We start from the raw sequence: 23,147 nt of genomic DNA on the forward strand, positions 1-23,147 counted from the left end.
TAAGATGAAAAAATTATCAAAACAAAATTTGGAAATTAAGGAATAATTGTATAAAAGCATTATTATTAAACTAATTAATATAGAAACAGTTATGAAGTAGAAAATTAATTTTATTGGTAAAAAATATAATTATACATGAATCAATTATGGTTATAAGTTATTACTAACAAAGATAAAATGAAAGCTGGATAAAAAATACATATGATTTGTGATTACTTGTATGATGATATTATGTTTTTAGACGTTAAATTTTGTAAAAAGGAAAGCCCATGGGCTGGCCCTGGCCTATAGGGCTTTAGGGGTTTTTAGCCCTGTGGGCTTTTTTAATAAAGAGTTTTTTTGGTCCTGTGGGCTTTTTTGGCCCCAACCCACATGGGCTAGGGCCAAATCTTATTAAAGGGGCTCATTTGACAGCTCTAGCTCCCTCCACCACTAACCGCTCCCTGCATCTCTCCATACCTTATTTGCCCTTCTATAAAGCGGATGTTAACATCCGTTTCACCTTCAACGGATGTTGATATCCGTAACATCCATTTACATATTTTATATTTTAGTTTATTATTTTTATTTTAAAAAAAAAAACCTTCAACGGATGTGGCCACATCCGTTAACGGATGTGCCACATCCGTTTAATAGATTTTTAAAAAGTTTTTTATTTATTATTTAAATAATAATATATAAATTAAAATAATAATAATTATTTTATTAAATAAAATAAAATTAATTTATAAATAATTAAATAATAATTTTTAAATAATATTTATATATTAATTTAAAATATAAAAAATTAAAAAACTAAAAACTAAAAAACAAAAAAAGGCAACGGATGTCGCCACATCCGTTACGGATGTGACACATCCGTTACGGATGTGACACATCCGTTTTAATATATTTATAACAAATTTTTTAATTATTATTTAAATAATAATACGTAAATTAAAAGTAATAATAATTATTTTATTAAATAAAATAAAATTAATTTATAAAAAATATATAAGTAATAATTTTAAAATAATTAAATTATATTTATATATTAATTTAAAACAAAAAAAATAAAAAAACTAAACTAGAAAACAAAAAAAGCAACTGATGTGGCACATCCGTTTTAATATATTTATAATAAATTTTTTAATTATTATTTAAATAATAATACATAAATTAAAATTAATAATAATTATTTTATTAAATAAAATAAAATTAATTTATAAATAATTAAGTAATAATTTTAAAATAATTAAATAATATTTATATATTAATTTAAAACAAAAAAATAAAAAAACTAAAAACTAAAAAACAAAAAAAGGCAACGGATGTCGTCATATCCGTTAACGGATGTAGCACGTCCGTGGAAGAATTTTTTCTTCAACGGATGTTGACATCCGTTGAAGAAAAGGGGTGGGGGTGTAGGATATTTTAAAATATAAAAGATAGTTTTGAAATTTTAAAAAAATGTGGTGATACAGGGAGCAAAGTGGGGTGGTGTAGGGAGTAACCCTCTCCATCAAAATAAAAAAATCTCACAAGGGTCCAGGAAAATGAACACGAGTCATGCACACACAAGCCCACTAATCTATCACCAGGCCAACTCAATTTTGTTGAGACAATAATACACGCATTAGTATATAAGGTTTCCTAAAAAAATTCTAAAATTTAATAATAAAACTGAATTTTAAATAAATTCATATTCATTCTACTATAATTTCCTCACCCAATAACACACCACAATTGATAATGTAATATTATAGATCACACAAATAAATAAAATACTAAAATCAATAAATATTTTATTTATTACAGTTTCTACATCCTCTCCAACTCCAAAAATTTTCGTCCTCGAAAATTGTGCTAGTATTTGAACAAATGTGGATATTCCTTTGTCATAGATTCCTCTAATTCCCAAGTCATTTCTTGAGTTTCCTCATTCCAAAGCACTTTCACTGTGTGGATCTCCTTTCCTCGCAACTTCTTTGTCTGAACATCCAATACTCTTAGTGGTCCCGCTTCAACAGTGAATCTTCACGAACTTGTATGTCGTCTAATTCAATTAAATGAGTTGGATTGGGAACATATTTTCTCAGTTGTGACACATGAAAGACATTATGCAGGTTAGCCAATTGAGGTGGTAGTGCTATCTCATACGCTACCGGTCCAATCCTCCTAAGAATGTCATAAGGACCGAGAAACTTAGGTGACAACTTCCTTGACTTGATAGCTCTACCCACTCCTGTCATCGGTGTAACACGTAGGAACACATGATCTCCTTCACTGAACTCTAGCGGCCTCCTTCGCTGATCGGCGTATGACTTTTGCCTACTCTGAGTTGCTCTCATCCTCTACTGGATCAGTTTCACCTTCTTTGTAGTTTGTTGCAACAACTCAGGACCCACCACTACAACTTCACCATCTTGAAACCAACACAAAGGAGTTCGACATCTCCGCCCATACAATGCTTCCAACGGCGCCATCCCAATGCTAGAATGATAACTATTGTTGTAGGTAAACTCCACTAATGGTAGGATCTCACTCCAGCTTCCAAGATGATCTAATACACAAGCCCTCAACAAGACTTCCACTGATTGAATGGTCCTTTTGGTCTGCCCATCTGTTTGAGGGTGATATGTTGAACTCATCCTTAACCTCAAACCCAACGCCTCCTGCAACTTCTGCCAGAACCTCGAGGTAAACCTTGGATCCCGATCCGAGACAATGCTATCAGGTACGCCATGCAACCTCACAATCTCCCGAATGTACAACTCTAACAACTTTTCCATCGACATCTTTTGATTAATTGCCAAAAGGTGGGCGCTCTTCGTCAATCGATCGACTATCACCCAAATAGAATCGTGGCCCTTTAAAGATCTTGGTAAATGAGTCACAAAGTCCATCGAGATGTTGTCCCACTTCCACTGAGGAATGTCCAATTGTTGTAACAATCCTCCCGGCCTATGGTGTTCCACCTTCACCTTTTGGCACACCAAACAAGAAACTACAAACTCAACCACGTCCTTCTTCATCCCATTCCACCAAAAAGATTCTTTCAAGTCTTTATACATCTTGGTCATTCCCGGATGTATACTGAGGCTACTCCTATGACCTTCCTCCAATATCAGCCTCCTCAACTCTATGTTACTCGAACACAAACTCGTCCTTGAAAACGGAGAATACCATCACTGCCCAAAACGAAGTCCTTGGCCTGCTCAGACCCCAACGTTGTAATAACACGCTGCAACTCAAGATCTACTTTCTGTTCTGCCTTCACTTGCTCTAAAAAGCACTTCCTGAAAGTGCCGCTGAGCGGCAAACTACTGCTGAGCGGTAGTGTCGCAGACTGGGCTTAGGTTGCCCCTAAGCGGGACCCGAGCCCATTAGGGTATTTTTATACCCTAAGCTGCGCCTTAGTGTCTCTTTTCAGATTTTTCTTTGCACACACACTCCTACATACTTTTTCAAAGGTTCTCTACAACTTTTCCCTCATCCCTCTTGAGAAAATCTCTCTTTCACTCATTTTATCACTAATTCCATCTAAGTTTGGGGTAGGTAGAGAGAGCATCATAGCTTGAAAGCATTCTCAGTTCATCTAGCATCTCCACCCAAGTAAGTCAATCATTTTTCATTCTAGGGTTCTTGAATTTGAATTTGATTGTTAAACCATGAATCTTTAGGGGTTTTGATTTCCATGCATGATTTGATGATTTAAGCGAAGTTTGAACCGATTAAACTGAATGATTTTGATCTGAAAAACTGAAAATTGCATGTGGGTGGAGTTAGGATAGGTTAAAACGAAATTTTTAAGAATCTGCAGATTTACCGCTGAGGGGTAAATTACCACTGAGCGGTACTCTGACAGATAACAGATTTTTGCTGAATTGTGTTCTGGATTGCTACACTGGTGGCGCTGAGGGGTGATTTTTGACCCTCAGTGGTGGTTTAGCCTCGAAATAAGGTGTTTTCTGTGTTTTTACTAATGATTAACAACATGTTTTGTGGTTTGGTATCTGTGTTTGATGTAGGAATGTCATCCTCTTCAGGCAAAAGATTTAAGACCATGGCATCCAAAAGAAAAGAAAAGGAACCAGAACAACCCCATTCTAGTAGGTTCCTATCTCGCAAACATGAGAAGCACTTCAAGGTGGTCCAAGATAGGAGGTTACTGATGGAGAGAAAGGTGGGAATGATACCTAACTTTGCTCCTCAATTTGGAGAGCAATTGTTAGGGAATGATTGGGGAAAGCTAGCCACATACCCTTCACCTGCCAATATAGCTGTGGTAAAAGAATTCTACACTAATGCAAGAAAGATTGGTGATTATCCAGCTGAGAATTACTTGGGCTATGTCAGAGGCCATGCTATCAGGTATGATCCTGATTCCATCAACAACTTCTTGGATACTGTGTGGGCTGGTGAGCAGTGCCAGTTTGCTCTTTGTATGGAAGAAGGAGCTGATTTTGAGGATGTAGAGAGAGTTTTATGTGTTCCTGGAGGACAATTTCAAAGGAATAGAACTGGCGTTGTGGTAAACATTAGGAGAACTGACTTGACTTCTCTTACAAAGTATTGGATGACATTTTCTCATGCCAACATTCAGCCATGTTCTCATGTGTCAGACATTACTCTTAGCAGGGCACTCCTCCTTTATTGTGCAATCAGGAACTTGAATGTCAATATTGGACAGGTAATAGCTGATGAGATAAGGGTGTGTGCTAACACAACAAACAACAAAGCACCCTTAGGACATCCGTCCTTAATCACACACCTCTGCAAGAGAGCTGGGGTGGATACTTCATCTCCACCCTTTGAAAGGCCAAGGAAAGCAATTGATGAGGCTTATTATAGACAATATTGTGGAGGCGATGAAGCAGTTCAACCAGTTCCACCACGCCGTACTCGTAGAGAAAGAGGGCAAGCACAGAGTAGGGCATCTGCTGAGACACATGAAGCAGAACCATTCCAAATGAGGGACATGTACATGTCTCTTATAGGTGCACAGTTACAGTCTATCCACAGAGGGCAGGTGGCTACTGCAGAGATGATTGTTGGAATGTATGATACACCTCCAGCACACAGGTGGACTATGGAGGAATTTCATAATGTAGTAGCTTGGCCAGAAGAGCAGGTACAAGGAGGCAGAGCTGAAGCAGCTGAAGCTTCAGCTATGGAGATGGAGGAAGAAGATGATGAAGCGGATGATGAGGACGCATTTGAGGATGCTGCAGATGAAGAAGAAGAAGAGGATACAGATGACAACTCATATTGATGGGGAGCTAAGATAGCATTTACTGATGAATGCTATCATGACTAGAGCAGGACTTATGCTTTTATTTGGTTTTGTGTTCTGAACTTATTTACTTTTGTTTTAGAATAGGGTTTGATGTACTCAATTGGAAACTTTGTCTGGTGTGATGGTTTGCTTATAATTGTGATTGTTTGATATGTGATGCTTGATGATACTTTGATATGGATTGATGTTGAGCTGTGCACATTACATGCTTGTACAGGTGATTCACAAGCTTTGTGAACAAATGCATGATGTTGTGATTGTGATTGTGATATTAAGCAGGATGTTTATGTCAAATGTGAATGAGCTTATATGTGAGGTTTTGAGCTTCAGAGTTTTTGTGATTGAATGCTATTCCTTTGGAAACATGAATGACTTTGCCCAGGTTTTCTATGATTGAATTACTTGCTTGTTTGCATCATATGATCAAGGCCATTTGTTGGTAACCCTTATATTAGCCAATTTCATGATTAGCCACTAAAAGAGAACACTATGTGTTCTATCCTTTGAACCTTTAGCCTTGAACATGATTTGGAAACCCTTGTTGAAAAGCTTTACCTTGAGTTAAGTAGAAAATATTTTGTGGTATTGATAAATGTTCAAGTTTGGGGTTGTTGGAAAATAGAAAGGGAAATTGAAAGCATTGAGCTAAGAGCTAAGAATAAGAATGTGAAAGAGAAAGAAAAGAAGAGAAAAGAAAAAGCAAAGCTCAATGTAAAGGAAAGTTGGGAATAAATAAGAATGATTGTGTTGATATGATTCTCTTAACTCAAGGGTTTTGTGATCCAGAAAAACCAATTTTCTTGTTAGCCCAGCCGCATTATAAGCCATTGAAAAAGTCCTTGTGATGATGCATGCTTGTGAATTTATTTGATTGTGGTTAAATGAAAGGCAAAGACGATTCATGTGACATTGTGATAGTAGAGTGAATGAGTGATTACCTCTTATACACTTGTGTTTGAGTGAAACACTTTACCTAGTGAGGAAATATTCATTGAGCACATGAACATCCATGTTTAGTTGAATGATCATTCATGAAAAATAGCATTTGTTGGATATTAAGTGACTTTGTGAACACCAAAGCATGTGTACATCTTGATTGAAATCTTTGTCATGAGTTTGATTGAAGTTTACTTATCTTGAAAAGAGGATTTTTGAATGAGTGAACCATTATAAGGATTGGTAGAAGATTGAGTTACATCTTGTTTGCTTGAGGACAAGCAAAGTTCTAAGTTTGGGGTTGTGATAACAGTTGAAAAACTGTTATTTTCATGCTTAAAATTGATACTAAAAGCAACCTTTAACACTTAGAAACTAGCTTGAAATCATGCTTTTGGTTATATTTTTAGAAATAAGAGAGCTGGACAGGTTTATGCTTGATTTCAGTGTTTTTGTGCAGGTTTTAAGGTGAATTTGGTGAAAGAAGTGAAGAAGGACAGAGATGGAATCAGAAAAGACATCAAAAAGTGCAAAAGGAGAAGCCGCAACTGCCGCTCAGCGGCAGTTTACCGCTGAGCGGCACTCAGGCAGTCACGTTGGATCTGCTGAGGGGTGATTTGGCCGCTAAGGGGAAGAAAACAACTCACGCACTTACCGTTGACCGGTAGTTTACCGCTGAGCGGCACTATTTTTGGCTTGGGCCTAATTTTCTGTAATTTTAGAATAGTATATAAGCTTTAGGACGTCCTAGGGTTTGTATCTTTGGCAGAGTCGAAGCAAACAATCTCTTTTCCACCCCTTGAAGGAAGATCTTGGATGCTCAGGCTACCTCCTCCTCTTTCTAGGGTTTTATCTTTCATTCTTTCATTATTGTTCATCTGGTTTCACCATGAATATGGTGAACTAAACTTTGTATTGTTGTTGGGGAATCAATGTAGTCTTGTGAAACTCTCATATATGAAATTTGTTTTAACATCTTATATTAAGATACATGCTTTCTTTCATCTTTAGTTAGGGATTTTCCTCTTTGCTTATTGCTTGCTTTGTTTAACTCATTCATTGCCATGATTATTGATTTTGTCGATACGGGAACGTACGGGGAAGTGTAGATCCGGGGAATTTCTCCCAATAGCATATTGGTTGCCTTTAAGCTCCTACACTTTAAGAACTAATTACTCGGAATGCTAGGAATTGTATGAACCCGTAATTAGGGATAGGCCTTCTTGCAAGGTGATTTAGAGAGTGGCATTAGCATTGATGATAAGAATGATGAATTCCTAAAAGTATATGAGACTGGATAAGATGAAATTGATAACCCCAACAACATACTTATCCATATAATTCATTGAAGTGTTTGTTTTGTTCTTTTCCATTGATCAACATTCATGCATACATGTTTAATTATTGTCTTTTGCATTTAGAAACTTACAATTAAATTGTTCTTAAGTCTTAAATAATCAACAAATCACATAGCTAAACTAGGCTGTGAGTCCTTTGGGAAAACGATACTTGGTCTTACCTTGTTTATTACTTGATACGATTCGGTCACACTTGCCGATTGTTAAACAAGTTTATGGCGCCATTTTTCAGTGTTCATAAATTTGTCATCACCTGGCTGGTTGCAAGTGTAGCATGTTCTCCACTCCTTCTGGACATTAGAAAACCTTGGACAATTCCTTCTGAGATGGTATCCTCCGCATGCAAAACATTTTAGCATTCCCGATTTATCCCTCAATGGCCTGTTATATGGCTTATTCTGATTCCTACCTCCAGAGAAACTACTCTTCTGTGGTCTTACCACGCGATGTTGGCTCTCCTCCATTCGCTCTGCTACCAGGGCCTCCTCCACCAGTGCTGGAAACTCTTTCATCTTTAAATGAATGAGCGCCTTCAATATGTTATGACGCAAGCCTCTCTCCACTAGTGCAGTTCAGGGAAACGACAACGATTATTTTTGCCCATAGACAGCGGTTCTGGAGCCGAGGCATATACAAGCGAGACAAAAATTCTATCCCTTTTTACCTCGGTTGTGAACCGAGACAAAAAGGATAGGATTTTGCTTCGGTTCAAAAGTAACTGAGGCAAAAGAGGTACGATTTTGCCTCAGTTCAAAAGTAACCGAGGCAGTAGGATTTTACCCCCGTTTTTTTAAGTACTTTTCGCCTCGGTTCTCTTTTGAATCGAGTCAGTATCTTGAAAATTTCAATAAAAAAAAGACTAACCAATAAAATAAATTTAATACTCAAATAGCAAATCAAACTATTTATTAAGCATTGAGCATATGCTAAATAAAATAAAAAATCACATGCTAGTACTTGTACATATACTGCCACCAGCTAAATTATCAGAGAAATAATATACAAAATAAATAAAGATAACAAACAATTATTATATAGAATACTTCTACTTTCTACATCCTCTGCCACTTGTCCACCTCTAACACACGTCCTCTTCCAAACAATTCTCTCACACATGTGGCATGTCAAACGGTGTTGAAATAGAAATTCTTCCTACTTGATTTGTTGTCTCTGAAACCTTCACATAATATCATTTTTATAATTAGAATAAATTGTTCACAAGACAACATTGTAAAAACCTTTTATAATTGTCATTTACGATAAATTTATTAGTTTTTATAATAATACCTTAAATGTTACGCCAATACTAATTCTAGTTAGTTGCATTATAAGAAACTTTTATACTATTTTGCTTGAACTTTTATGATAAAATTCATTACTTCAATTTTTAATAATTAAAATTTAAATATAAAAACAGAAATTACCATTTACATTAGAATGAGCAGAGGAAAGTAAAGAAAGTGATTTTTTCCTTATAAGTGTGTATATGTTAATGACAAGAACTTACCGAGCCCAATATGTCATCAACACTCAACAGGCTTAGATTTTGTGAGGATTGCTCCTGTGGATCAGTATTAGCATGGCTCTTGAAACCACTATGTTAAATGTCATCGTCAATAGTAAATAATGAAATGTCGACCTGCATTATTTCATGAGAGTAAGCAACGAAGGTTTAAATAAAATGAAAATACTTAAAAAAAGAGAACAAAGCAAGTTACCATATCAGGAAGTTTATCATCCTTTAGTCCACCAGTGAAAACCCAATTCTTGTAAACAACTGAACTCATCTTCATAGAATACTATAAGACAACAATATAACAGTAATAAAATTTGGGAAGGAGAATGAAATGACGTTATAATGGTTTTCGTAATCCTTTGTAAAAAAAACGTCCTCCAAATATTCTGAGTATAAAAGTTCATATAACAGAAAAGGAAATGGCAGCAGTGAAGAAATGCACAGGACAAAAAGAAGAAGTTAGAGAATACGTAAATGACAGCACACCCTCCCTCCTCTAACAAACTTCTATTTAATGAATCCCCATCCAATCATAATCATTGAGTCTAATATTCTTTTTCCTCACGCGCCTGCTTCCATGTGTTTCTTCCACCCTCATGTTTTCATGGTCTTCCCTCGTTACAATCACAACCAAAAAAACAATTATTATCGACGGCCAAAATCCTTCGGAAACGGCCAAAAGCCTTCGGTAATGCGATTTTTCCGACGGACAAATGACCGTCGGTAATATCGTTGTCGGTAACAGTTACCGACGGCTTTTGGTCGTCGGTAATTACCGAAGGCTTTACCGACGGCCAAAATCCTTCGGTAATTACCGAAGGCCAAAAGCCTTCGGTAAGTCCGTCGGTAAATACGTCGATCTGGTTCATCTTCTTCCTCTTTTCCATTCTCCTGTATCCTTCGTTTTTCAGTTTTTTTTACCCAAATTTCTTCATTCCTAAACCAAAACAACAATTTTATTCATTCCAAAACCAAAATCAGAGGCTACACTTTGGTTCTTTAATTGTTTTAGAAACCCTAAAATTGAAAAAATTCCTAATGTCAGTGAAGCTTGCACGGTGGTGTTCTTCCATGGCAACGGTGGTCCTCTCCAGCGACGGCAGCGGCGCTTCACCCACGGCAGCGGCGCTTCTCCCATGGCAGCAGCGGCGTCCTCCCACGGCAGCGGCGCTTCTCCCACGGCAGCGGCGCTTCTCCCACGGCAGCGGCACTTCTCCCACAGCAGCGGCGGCGTCCTCCCACAGCAGCGGCGGCGTCCTCCCACAGCAGCGACGACGTCCTCCCATGGCAGCGGTCGCGTCCTCCCAAAGGCTGCGGTGGCGTTCTCCCAGCGGCACCGGTGACAGTGTGGGAAGATGGTTGCACAGTAGAGAAAAATGGTGGCAGAAGGTGAGAAAAGGTGAGAAATATAGCAGAGAAAGCGATTTGTGAGTGATAAAAATGTATAAACTTTGCATAGAGAGAGTGAAAAAATGGGCGGGAATTTTGCCGCTCTTTTCACCGAAGGCTTTACCGAAGGCTTTTGGCCGTCGGTAATTACCGAAGGCTTTACCGAAGGCTTTTGGCCGTCGGTAATTACCGAAGGCCCATATCCGTCGGTAAAATACATTTTTTTGCATCCGTCGGTAAAAGCCGTCGGTAATGCATAATTTACCGACGGAACTAAGTCCGTCGATAAAAAGCCGTCGGTAATTCCATGTTTTATTGTAGTGAATTCCTCCTCCTTTAAAATTAACCTTGTCCTAAAGGTTGAATGTTGGATAGGCTTTACGTAAGGCACTTTCATCTTCCCATGTAGGAGCTGATTCTTCTAACCCTTCCCATTGGATCAATAAATGTTTTACTATCTTATTCCCTTGCATAATTTGACGATCTTGAAGCACAGCAGCAGGTTGAATAACAGGGGAGTCTCAGAATCAATAGTGAGTGCTGGAACATATTGCTGAGTATGATCTCCCCTGCAAGGTTTTAATTGAGAACAGTGGAAGACAAGGTGAATTTTTGCTATTGGGGGCAACAGCAGCTTATAAGCAACAAAGCCAATTCGTTCAATGATAGGAAATGGGCCAAAGTATTTCATGCTTAATTTCTGATTCTTTCTCAGGGCCACTGAATTTTGTCTGTACGGTTGTAACTTTACCAGCATCATATCACCAATTTGAAAGTCCATATGATCGTAATAAATTTTGTTTCAGTTTGCTGATCATTTCCTGTCGCATCGTAAGGTCATCTTGAACTGTTGGAGGATTAGAAGCATGAGGAGTGTATTTAGTCAATTGTGGAGGATCTCTCCCATAAACTACCTTAAATGGAGTCATACCACTGCTGTGATGATAAGCAGTGTTGTACCAGAACTCAGCCCAAGGTAAAAATTTGACCCATTCTTTAGGAGACTCATACGTATAGCACCTTAAATACATCTCCAAGCATTTATTAAGAGCTTCTGACTGTCCATCGGACTGAGGATGGTAAGTTGTGCTCATGTGCAAGGTAGTTCAACTTAATTTGAATAAGTGTTGCCAGAATTGACTTACAAACACCTTATCTCGATCTGAAACAATGGTCTTTGGAAACCCATGTAATTTGATGACAATTTTGACAAATGCTTCAGCTACCTGTTTACTATTGTAATCCGCTTTCAAAGGGCAGAAGTGAGCATATTTGGAGAGTCGGTCCATCACTACCATTATCACAGTATAGCCTTGAGAATTTGGAAGGCTGGTGATAAAGTCCATTGCCACATCCTCCCAGATCTGAGTTGGCACCGGTAAAGGTTGTAGTAACCCCAAGGGAAGAGAATTAACTGATTTTGCCTGCTGACAGATCAGGCAATTCTGAACAAAATGTTTCACATCCTGTTGCATTCCAGGCCAATAGAATTGTTGAGCAAGTCTGCTAAATGTTCTCGTGATTCCTGCATGCCCACCGATAGGAGAATTATGAAATTCTTTAAGCAACTTGTGAACTAATTCAGGAGATGCAGGTATGACTATCCTGTCCTTCCAGTAAAGTAAGCCATCATGGACTGCATAATGTGGAACAACCTGCTTGTTGGCTACACAATCCGTAATGATTTTTTTTGCTTCTTCATCTGTATTTAGAGCCTTTCGTAATTCTGGTAGGAAATCTAGTTGGGGTTGTGATAACGGTTGAAAAACCGTTATTTTTATACTTAAAATTGATACTAAAAGCAACCTTTAACACTTAGAAACTAGCTTGAAATCATGCTTTTTGTCATATTTTTAGAAATAAGAGAGCTGGACAGGTTTATGCTTGATTTCAGTGTTTTTGTGCAGGTTTTAAGGTGAATTTGGTGAAAGAAGTGAAAAAGGATAGAGATGGAATCAGAAAAGACATCAAAAAGTGCAAAAGGAGAAGCCGCAACTGCCGCTTAGCGGCAGTTTACCGCTGAGCGGCACTCAAGCAGTCACGTTGGATCCGTTGAGGGGTGATTTGGCCGTTGAGGGGAAGAAAACAACTCATGCACTTACCGCTGAGCGGTAGTTTACCGCTGAGCGGTAGTTTACCGCTGAGCGGCACTATTTTTGGGCTTGGGCCTAATTTTCTGTAATTTTAGAATAGTATATAAGCTTTAGGACGTCCTAGGGTTTGTATCTTTGGCAGAGACGAAGCAAACACTCTCTTTTCCACCCCTTGAAGGAAGATTTTGGATGCTCAGGCTACCTCTTCACCTTTCTAGGGTTTTATCTTTCATTCTTTCATTATTGTTCATCTAGTTTCACCATGAATATGGTGAACTAAACCTTGTATTGTTGTTGGGGAATCAATGTAGTCTTGTGAAACTCTCATATATGGAATTTGATTTAATGTCTTATATTAAGATATATGCTTTCTTTCATCTTTAGCTAGGGTTTTTCCTCTTTGCTTATTGCTTGCTTTGTTTAACTCATTCGTTGCCATGATTATTGATTTTGTTGATACGGGAACGTACGGGGAAGTCTAGATCCGGGGAATTTCTCCCAATAGCATATTGGTTGCCTTTAAGCTCCTGCACTTTAAGAACTAATTACTAGGAATGCTAGGAATTGTATGAACTCGTAATTAGGGATAGGCCTTCTTGCAAGGTAATTTAGAGAGTGGCATTAGCATTGATGATAAGAATGATGAATTCCTGAAAATATATGAGAGTGGATAAGATGAAATTGATAACCCCAACAACATACTCATCCATATAATTCATTGAAGTGTTTGTTTTGTGCTTTTCCATTGATCAACTTCATGCGTACATGTTTAGTTATTGTCTTTTGCATTAAAACCTATAATCAATTTGTTCTTAAGTCTTAAATAATCAACAAATCACATAGCCAAACTAGGCCGTGAGTCCTTTGGGAGAACGATACTTGGTCTTACCGAGTTTTATTACTTGATACGATTCGATCACACTTGCCGATTGTTAAACAAGTTTGTGGCGCCGTTTTTCGGTGTTCATAAATTTGTCATCAGGTTGTCACCATGCCATAAGAAATGATCTAGATAAAGAATCAACAACCACATTGTCCTTGCCCGATTTATATTCTATCGTAAAATCGTACCCTAGCAATTTATGTAACCATTTCTGCTGTTCCGGTGTTTGAATGGCCTGTTTAGTGAGACTTCTTAAACTTCTTTGGTTTGTTCGAATCATAAATTTATGCCCTAAAAGGTAATGTCGAAACTTGGCTACAGCTTCAGTAATGGCAAAAAACTCCCTTACGTAAGAAGATTGGCGTTGGAGTCGGGGGTTCAATTTCTTGGAAAAATATACTATGGGATGTTTGTTTTGAATCAACACTACTCCAATAGCTGACCCTGAAGCATCAGTTTCCAACATAAAAGGAATGGATAAATCTAGAAGAATTAGCACAGGGGCTTGAGTAACAGCAGCTTTTAAAGCATCAAAAGCTTGAGTGGCTTCGTCAGTCCATATAAAACAGTCCTTCTTTAGAAGATTAGTTAGAGGTTCAGCAATAGAGGCATATTGCCTAATAAATCTTCTATAACAACCTGTGAGTCCCAAAAACCCTCTTAGTTGCTTGAGATTGGTGGGAACTGGCCATTGCATCACAGCTTCAATTTTGTCCTTGTTCATGGTCACACCTTTTCCAGATACTGTATGACCCAGATAATCAACTTCTTTTAGGCCAAAAGCACACTTTGATAATTTTCCATATAATTGATGATGCTGTAAAATCTGTAGCACTGTCTCAAGATGTTGGAGGTGCTATTCCCAAGTGGGGCTGTATACTAATATATCATCAAAGAAGACTAAGACAAATTTTCTTAGAATACCTTGAAAAATGTCATTCATGAGGGCTTGAAAGGTGGCAGGGGCATTGGTTAAACCAAATGGCATGACCAACCATTCATAATGCCCTTGATGATTTCTAAAAGTTGTTTTGTGCCTATCCTCCTCTTTAATCAATATTTGATGGTACCCAGACCTTAAATCTAGTTTAGAGAAAAATTGTGCCCCATACAACTCATCAAGTAATTCATCCACAGTGGTAATAGGGAAACTATCTTTAACTGTTATAGCATTCAAAGCTCTATAATCTGTGCAAAATCTCCAAGTATCATCCTTTTTCCTAACCAATATGATTGGTGACGAAAACGGACTAGTGGATGGAATAATAATTCCTTCCTGCAGCATCTCTGAAATCATTTTCTCAATTTGCAACTTTTGAATGTGAGGGTATCTGTATGGACGTACCTTCATAGGTTTAGCACCTTCAACTAAGGGAATAAAATGATTTTGTTGCCTATCAGGGGGTAGTCCTGTTGGAAGGTCAAAAACTGTTTTGTATTGATGGAGCAACAATACAATTTCTGGCTCCATATTCTTTGGAAGATCCAGCCATTGATCTTGTATGGTGGGAGAGGTTTGAACCTACAAGGAGAATAACTCAGCAATTCCTTTGGTATGGCACATTCTCTTGAAGTGGTTGAATTGAGCTGGCTATGGCAGGGATGAATGATCTCCATGTAGAGTCACAAATTTATTCCCAACATAAAATTTGATAGATAAGCTGCTATAATCAGAGACATGAGGTCCTAAAGTTGCCAACTAAGCAGTTCCTAACACCAAATCAGCTCCTGAAATGGGAAGTAAGTATACTGGCAATTGCAGCAAGTGACCTTGAATCTTAACTTGTAAGTCCTTGATGAATCTTTCAGCTACCAAGGCATTATCGTTGCCCACTAACACTTGAAAATTGGGAATAGGCTCGACTGGAAGTTTCAAACAGTGAGCAATTCTGGGTTGCAGGAAATTATTTGAGCTTCCACTATCTAATAAAACCTGGACCATCATGCCATTGATAGACCCTTTAAATTTCATCGTGCCAAGTCCTGAAGACCCTTTTAATGTATTGTATGAAAGGTGTTGTTCCACGATTGATGGAGGTTCACCCTCCACAATGTCCTCCGGAGGGTCATGTTGGACATCAATAGGAACCTCTTCATCCACTTGTAAAACAAAATACTGCTTATTGGGACACCTATGATTCATGGTGAATTTCTCATCACATGTAAAACAGAGGCCCTTCTCCCTGCGTAATTGCATTTCTGCAGCAGTAAGTTTTTTTATGAAATTGGGTTTGGGGTGGGAACTGGATGTAGATGACTGCGGTAAGGATAATAAGGGAGGTAAGGGGGTTGATCGTATGGATTGTGAGGTTGTGGGGATGGTGTTTGTGGCTTGTGTTTTGGGATAATAGGAAGTGTTTGGTAACCTGGTTATGGGAATGTACTTCTCCTCATATAATTTGGCTAAGGACACACAACGCAGCAGAGAAGTGGGGTTTTGGGCAATAACATCACGTTTGAGATCTGGTTTTAAGCCTCCTACAAAGCAATCTAGGAGAGCCTCCGTCGTGATGCCTTGGACACGGTTGGCCAGAGATGTAGATTGCGTATAATAGTCATGAACAGATGATGTTTGGGTGAGTTAAAACAAGGTGGCCCTGGGACATTCATATGGTGAAGGACCAAATTCAGTTTCCAAAGCATGAGTAAAAGCAACCTAAGTTGGAAAGGCATTGGCACGATTTTGCATCTGAAACCAAGGGATTACCTCTTTCTCCAAATGAATGGAAGTTATGATCAGACGTTGATCATCGGTTGTGCGGTAGTAATTGAAAAACTGTTCTGCTTTGAAGATCCATTGAAGAACGTTAGTACCGTCAAAGCGAGGAAAATCAATTTTAACATTACGCATTTGGAACGGTGGTGGCTCAGTGGAGGGTGGTGGTTTCGGTTGAAGCAAGGATCCCAACGTAGATTCAAGTGTTTGGAATCTGTTTTCTGCATCTTGTTCCCGTAATGTCAAATGTTCCATCCACTTTTGTAACTCTCGCTCACGTCTTTCTATGGCCTCCGCGATGCGACAAACTTCCGCCGAAAGGTCCTTGAGACGAGCTATTTCAGTAGCTAGTTCTTTCAGTCTTGTGTTTTCGGCCATAGTTCAGAGAATGAAAGCACCAATGTAAGACAACAATATAACAGTAATAAAATTTGGGAAGGAGAATGAAATGACGTTATAATGGTTTTCGTAATCCTCTGTAAAAAAAACGTCCTCCAAATATTCTGAGTATAAAAGTTCATATAACAGAAAATGAAATGGCAGCAATGAAGAAATGCACAGGACAAAAAGAAGTCAGAGAATACGTAAATGACAGCACACCCTCCCTCCTCTAACAAACTTCTATTTAATGAATCCCCGTCCAATCATAATCATTGAGTCTAATATTCTTTTTCCTCACGTGCCTGCTTCCACGTGTTTCTTCCACCCTCATGTTTTCATGGTCTTCCCTCGTTACAAATACTTTCCAGGCAAAAATGATTGTTCTATAATGCCATTTGCATTAATCAGGTTTTGCCTAGCAAGTGCATTGATATTAATGGTATCATGATAGTGAGGATAAAGAAGCTTACAAATGGGGTGAATCACACTGAGATTCTTGTTTGTTGCTATTGCAAATGGCTCCATCACTACAGGAGTATTTAACCTACAACACCAAAAAAGAAAAAACTGTCAATAATAAACCCATATCCGCATATACTATATATGTGCTAAATATTATGAACAATCTCTTAGCAGCGCAAGTGCTTGTGTTTCACAGAATTTAATTTCAATGATCACCGTAATCACAAGGAATAGTTGTTTAATAATTCCAAATTAAACTAAGTAAGGAATATAAAACATTAGTTGTTTTATATTTCTAAAACATTAAATAAATTCAAATTGTTGTGTCAGCTGATGTACCCTATCAGTTTCCACTTGACCAATATTATATGTCCTTGAAAAGTAGGCAGTTGTTGGAAATAATGCAGTGGTCATTATTATATGGCTATAGGTATAAATATTATCATATGGAGCTATGACACATGTATGTTTATATATATATATATATATATATATATATATATATATATATATATATATATATATATATATATTATATATATATATACTTCTTCCACTGTGACCCCATCCATGTTAATCTCCAACTTTTCTTTTGTTACAGTACTAGTTTGATCACCAGAGAGTGGGATCTAGCTTGCTCTTTGGAGGGAACTCCTGCAATTATTAAAATGAAGAAATTATCCATTAAGAAGATAATGGAGCAATAAGCACCTAACATTCACTGATTAACCTTGGAAAAATCTACACTTACTTGAAGACAACAAATGACATTTGGGATTACACCAGCAATCATTTCCGTTGCAAATTCCTCGTCAGTCATCCATGCAGATTCATGGCTGAAAGTGACTTCAAAGCAGCCTCATCATTAGAGCTATCAAAGCAACCTCATGCAGAGAAACATATAGCAATTGAAGGCTTATGTTTATGATTATATGCTAAAACAAAGAACATCATATCTGTAGAATAAAAAGCATATCCAATTTTTTTTTCTCACTTACCCGTGTCACTCTTCTCGTTTATTATTGATCATAATTTTTTACCAGACCCTCCAGCGAATTGGCAAATATATAATATAATATATATATTATATTAATATAGCATAAATATATAATGAAAGTATGTTAATATATTATATTAATATAATATAGGTATACGTAATATATATATATATATATATATATATATATATATATATATATATATATATATATATATATATATATATATATATATATATATATATATATATATATATATATATATATATATATATATATATATATATATATATATATAGAAGGAGGGAGTTGCGTAATATAATATTAATACAATATATATACATATATATATAAACGTTGGGAGTTACGAAAGTTAATAGCGATTCAGTATAAATTTATATATTTGTATAATAAAGTTGGGTGTACGTTGCAAGTTCATGTAGGAACTTTAGTGTAAAGATGATTTCTTTGTTGATATATGTCCCAGGTGGTAAAACGGGTGCTTTGTTGGGTGCCATCACGAGTGTAAGTATGAGAGTTGTGTTTTCTTTCCTCTGTTGTTCGTTGATTTGAAACTTTGTTACGTTTCGGACTTCAAATTTTGATGGTTTTATGTATATTGTTGATACTATTTATGGAATATCTTGAGAATGGTGAGATAAACCGTGTGATTTGTTGATTAATTCATGTTATTGAGAACGTGTATGGATTTATGATGAGAATATGAAACTCTGTTATTTTTCTCGTACGGTTGTCGGGTATGTGTGAGCTTTTCGTATTGCGTTACGATAAGGATGTTGAGTCTCGTGCAGAGACAAAAATTTGAGTGTCACTTCCTTTTGCGTAAGGAGGTGAATGTCTCGCCCATTTTGATGTTGGAGAGATAGGTCTGAAGTTGCGATGGAGGACGACTCGAATCGCCCTGTTTTGCGTAACAGGTTGGGATGACAAAGTGCGAGGGAACGACATTGTTCTATAGATGGATTGATATGATATGTTTAAGTGTTCGGATAGGATACTATTACTTCATATAGCCTGTGTTTAATGTTGTTTTACTGTATTATATTCTATGATGTTGTTTTTTTGTTGCTCACCCTTCCATGTTTGTGGTTGTGGTTTCCACCTGCAATGATCGTACTTGTACGGGAGTAGATGGTGTTGTAGATGATGCTGGAGTGCAGTAGTGTGACGAGAAAAGGGAAATTAATTCTTCTGGGATTTTAGTGATTTTGTTATTTAAATTTTCTTTTCAGATTTAGTGTTTTCGGCAAAGATTATATTTTATTTGTATTTTGCAAGGACTGCGTTTATGATTTTTGATTTTTGCTTCCGCAATGCTATTGGAATAAAGTATGTTATTTATCCAAAAAGATCGAGTTTGTAGTAAACTATGGTCTCCCCAAAATGATTAGCACATCTCCATTCGCTAGTGCAAAAATGGCTTTAGACGTCTGTTATTTTGGCTTTTTGACGTCCCACCTGAAATCGACGTCTTTGTGGGTAACGTTAGTCAGACGTCTATTGTGTCAGGCCGGACGTCTATATAGACGTCTGTTGTGTCAGGCCCGACGTCTATATAGATGTCCGTTGTGGCAGACCCGACGTCTATATAGACGTCCGGCGAAGGCACCCCGGACGTCTATATGGCTGAACGGGTTGTTTAGGGGTTTGGACGTCGGTTTGTGCACTGCCAGATGTCTATAGACGTCCATTTGTGCACTAATCGACGTCTACTGGGCGTTTTTTTTTTAAATCAATTTATTTTTGCATTAAAACCACACCTGAAAAACAGAAAATCGTCCCAGAACAATATATAGATAGTATATTTGCGTTTCATATAAAGAAAGTTCTACTTAATGTACAAAATAATCCAATACCAAAACTATCAATATATAAACTTATAAAACTAAAATTAATCAATGTTCAACAACAAATAAAACTGTTCCTAACTCCATCTTTGTAGAAGATAAGTTGTCCACTCCTGCCTTATTTGCCTAATCGTTTCCTCTGGTATAGGAGATGCACTCTTGAAGCGCTGCAAAATTGAAGAAAGATTCATTATGGTTTCATATATGTTTAAAGATGAATTTGATTTGTAATGTCTTCAAGGTATGCATCATTACCTCATTTCGTATACTATAGAAGAATTGGAAGTGGGAAAAGCATTGATTGATTTGGGAGCTAGCATTTACCTAATGTCGCTTTCTATGTTCAAGAAGATTGAAGGCTTGGAACTCAGGCCTACTAGAATGGCGCTCCAATTAGTGGACCGGTCTCTTAAATACCCTTATGGGGTGGTTGAAGATGTGCTTGTGAAAGTAGACAAATTTTTATTTTCGGTGGATTTTGTCATAATGGAGATGGAGGAGAAAATCACTAGTGCAGAATTGGCCTTTAACGTCACCCAATAGACGTCCGTCCACAAAAACCCCAACGTAAATAATTGATCGGTGGCATATCCGTAAATAAGTGGGATTTTATACGTCCGTCCTGGAGGGGGCCGGACGTCTATAATATTATAGACGTCGGGGCCCCTCTAACAGACGTTTAAAAGGCTGAAGCAATGAACTCTTCAACTACCCCGTCAGCCTCTTAGACGTCCGTCCTGGAGGGGGCCGGACGTCTATAATATTATAGACATCTGGCCCCCTCTAGAATGGACGTCTAAGAGGCTGACAAGGTAGTTGAAGAGTTAATGCGTTCAGCCTCTTAAACGTCTGTTATAGGGGCCCCGACGTCTATAATATTATAGACGTTCGGCCCCCTCCATGACGGACGTCTAAAAGGCTGACAGGGTAGTTGAAGAGTTCATTGCTTCAGCCTTTTAAACATCCGTTAGAGGGGCCCCGACGTCTATAATATTATAGACGTCCGACCCTTCTAGGACGAACGTCTAAAAGGCTAACGGGGTAGTTGAAGAGTTCATTGCTTCATCCTTTTAAACGTCCGTTAGAGGGGCCCCAACGTCTATAATATTATAGACGTCCGGCCCCCTCCAAAACGGACGTCTAAAATGCTGAACGCAATTAACTCTTCAACTACCCTGTCAGCCTCTTAGACGTCCGTTCTGGAGGGGCGTCGGGGCCCCTCTAAGGGACGTTTAAAACCCCCCGCGAATATCAATATTCAAAACTAGAAGATGTTATATTAGTTACTGCCCCAACGTCTATAATATTATAGACGTCGGGGCCTTCCAGTAACGTACGTCTACTGGCATTTATACCAAAACACGAACCCACGAGGAGTTACGCTCACTGTTCATCGTCTTCCCCGCGTTTTCACTTGCGCCTTGAATTTCCAGGTTGGTTTTTCTCTGTTTTGGACCATTTAATCTTACTTTTAATCCGATTAAATTGTTCAGTGATGAAATATCTTTCATTTGGACCGATTAAAAATCGTTTTCGGTGCGTTTTGGTGCAGTTTGTTGCGTGTTCTTGGGCGGCGTTTTTTGGCCTACATTTTAGGTCGTGCACTCGTCCATTTCCCTCCATTTTCATTTCGAATCTGCGCTTCAGGTTATCTTTTTCGTTAATAATTTTTTTATAGGGTTTTGTGTATGCATGTTTTTGACTTTAAGGTCTGCATGTGTTATTGGCTTTTGAATATGCATGTATTAGTTGTGTTATTATAATTTTCATCTTAGATTATAAGTATCAAATCATTGAGTGACCCTTAGTTCCCGTTTGAAATTTAACACAAACGATTAATCTTTTAATCATTTGTGTTAAATTTTGAATTGTCCGATTGGACAGTTTGAGAAAATTAATTTTCATAATTTGCAATAACATGTAAGTTGGAGTCTATGGATAAGATTGATAAACTTTTGGTTTAGTATTTGTGCTGTTCTCCGGATGCATATTTGATTGTGGTCATCGTTGACTACTCTCATTTCGTGTATTTCGGAGACCAATGTGAAATGCTACCGAAATTTTATCAAATTTATGATGTAGACTTCTATGCACGTGTCTTAGCAAATTATGAAAAATAAATTTTTTGAATGGGTATGGCCTAACCTTGTGAGAGTTAAAAACTTAAACTGATGATTTAACGAACATAGACAGGATGTTGAATATTTCCATCATTCAACTGTGGTGCATGTAAGATAGTTAATTTTGTCTTCCATATGTCTTTTTGTTTGATTCCTATAGTTTCTAACAACTTAACTTTGATCATTTAGGTACATGGACACAATCGTTGTAGACCAAGGTCGGTCTTCCATGTACGGAATTGTTGAACCTCAGACCATTCAACCTTCTGGTAACACACTTCAAAACAGACAACATTATTTGCAAACATGGATGGATGAGTAAAAAAGAGACGTATACCTTGTGCCATACATTGATAGGTAGGTATTGTTATATGTAAAAGTTCATTATTATAGTTTCCTTAATTACTTAGTTAAATAACTATTTGTCCTTCGTGATAGGTCGCACTGGCAGCTGATGGTCATCATTCCCAAACAATGTAAAATTATATGGTTTTGTTCGTTGCATAGGAAGATGAAAATTGACTTGAGAACCAAAACATCATTAGATTGTAACAATAGGACTCTCTTCTGTTGAGATGAAGCTCCTCTTTCATTATGCATCTTATTATCATTAGTAGCCATGTTGTCAATCAATTCATAGACTTCCTCTAGAGTCTTGCACTTGATATTACCTCCAGCTGAGGCATCTAACATCAATTTGGTTTGTGAACCAAGACCTCCAAGGAAAAGAATGACTACTGTGGCTTCATCAAATCCATGTGTGGGCGTCTTTCTCAACAAGCTTTTATATCTATCCCACGCTTGACCTAACGTCTCCTCCATGCCCTGCCTGAAAGAAGAAAATTCTTGTTTACCTTTGTTGATTTTAGATTGTGGGAAGTATTTGTTCAAGAACTTTGCAACCACATCTTCCCATTCGGTAAAACTATCTTTTGAGAAAGAATTCAACCATAACTTAGCATTGTCTCCTAATGAGAAAGAAAACAAACTAAGCTTTATAGCATCATCCGACACTCCATTGATCTTTACAGTGTTGCAAATCTCATTGAAAGTTGTCAGATGCTCATATGGATTTTCATGAGACAATCCATTAAATTGGTTGCTCTTCACCAATTTTATCAACATAGGCTTTACTTCCATGTTTGTAGC

The 23,147-nt window shown here is 37.5% G+C and overlaps 1 pseudogene; it reads right to left on the reverse strand.

Annotated features, from left to right (window-relative positions):
* Window positions 1-1,845: 1,845 nt before the first annotated feature.
* On the reverse strand, window positions 1,846-2,330 carry LOC148198477 (uncharacterized; annotated as a pseudogene).
* Between the last annotated feature and the right edge of the window lie 20,817 nt (window positions 2,331-23,147).

Source organism: Vigna umbellata, chromosome 5, assembly GCF_029865625.1.
Source record: "Vigna umbellata cultivar VRB3 chromosome 5, Vumbellata_1.0, whole genome shotgun sequence".
Lineage (NCBI taxonomy): Eukaryota > Viridiplantae > Streptophyta > Magnoliopsida > Fabales > Fabaceae > Vigna > Vigna umbellata.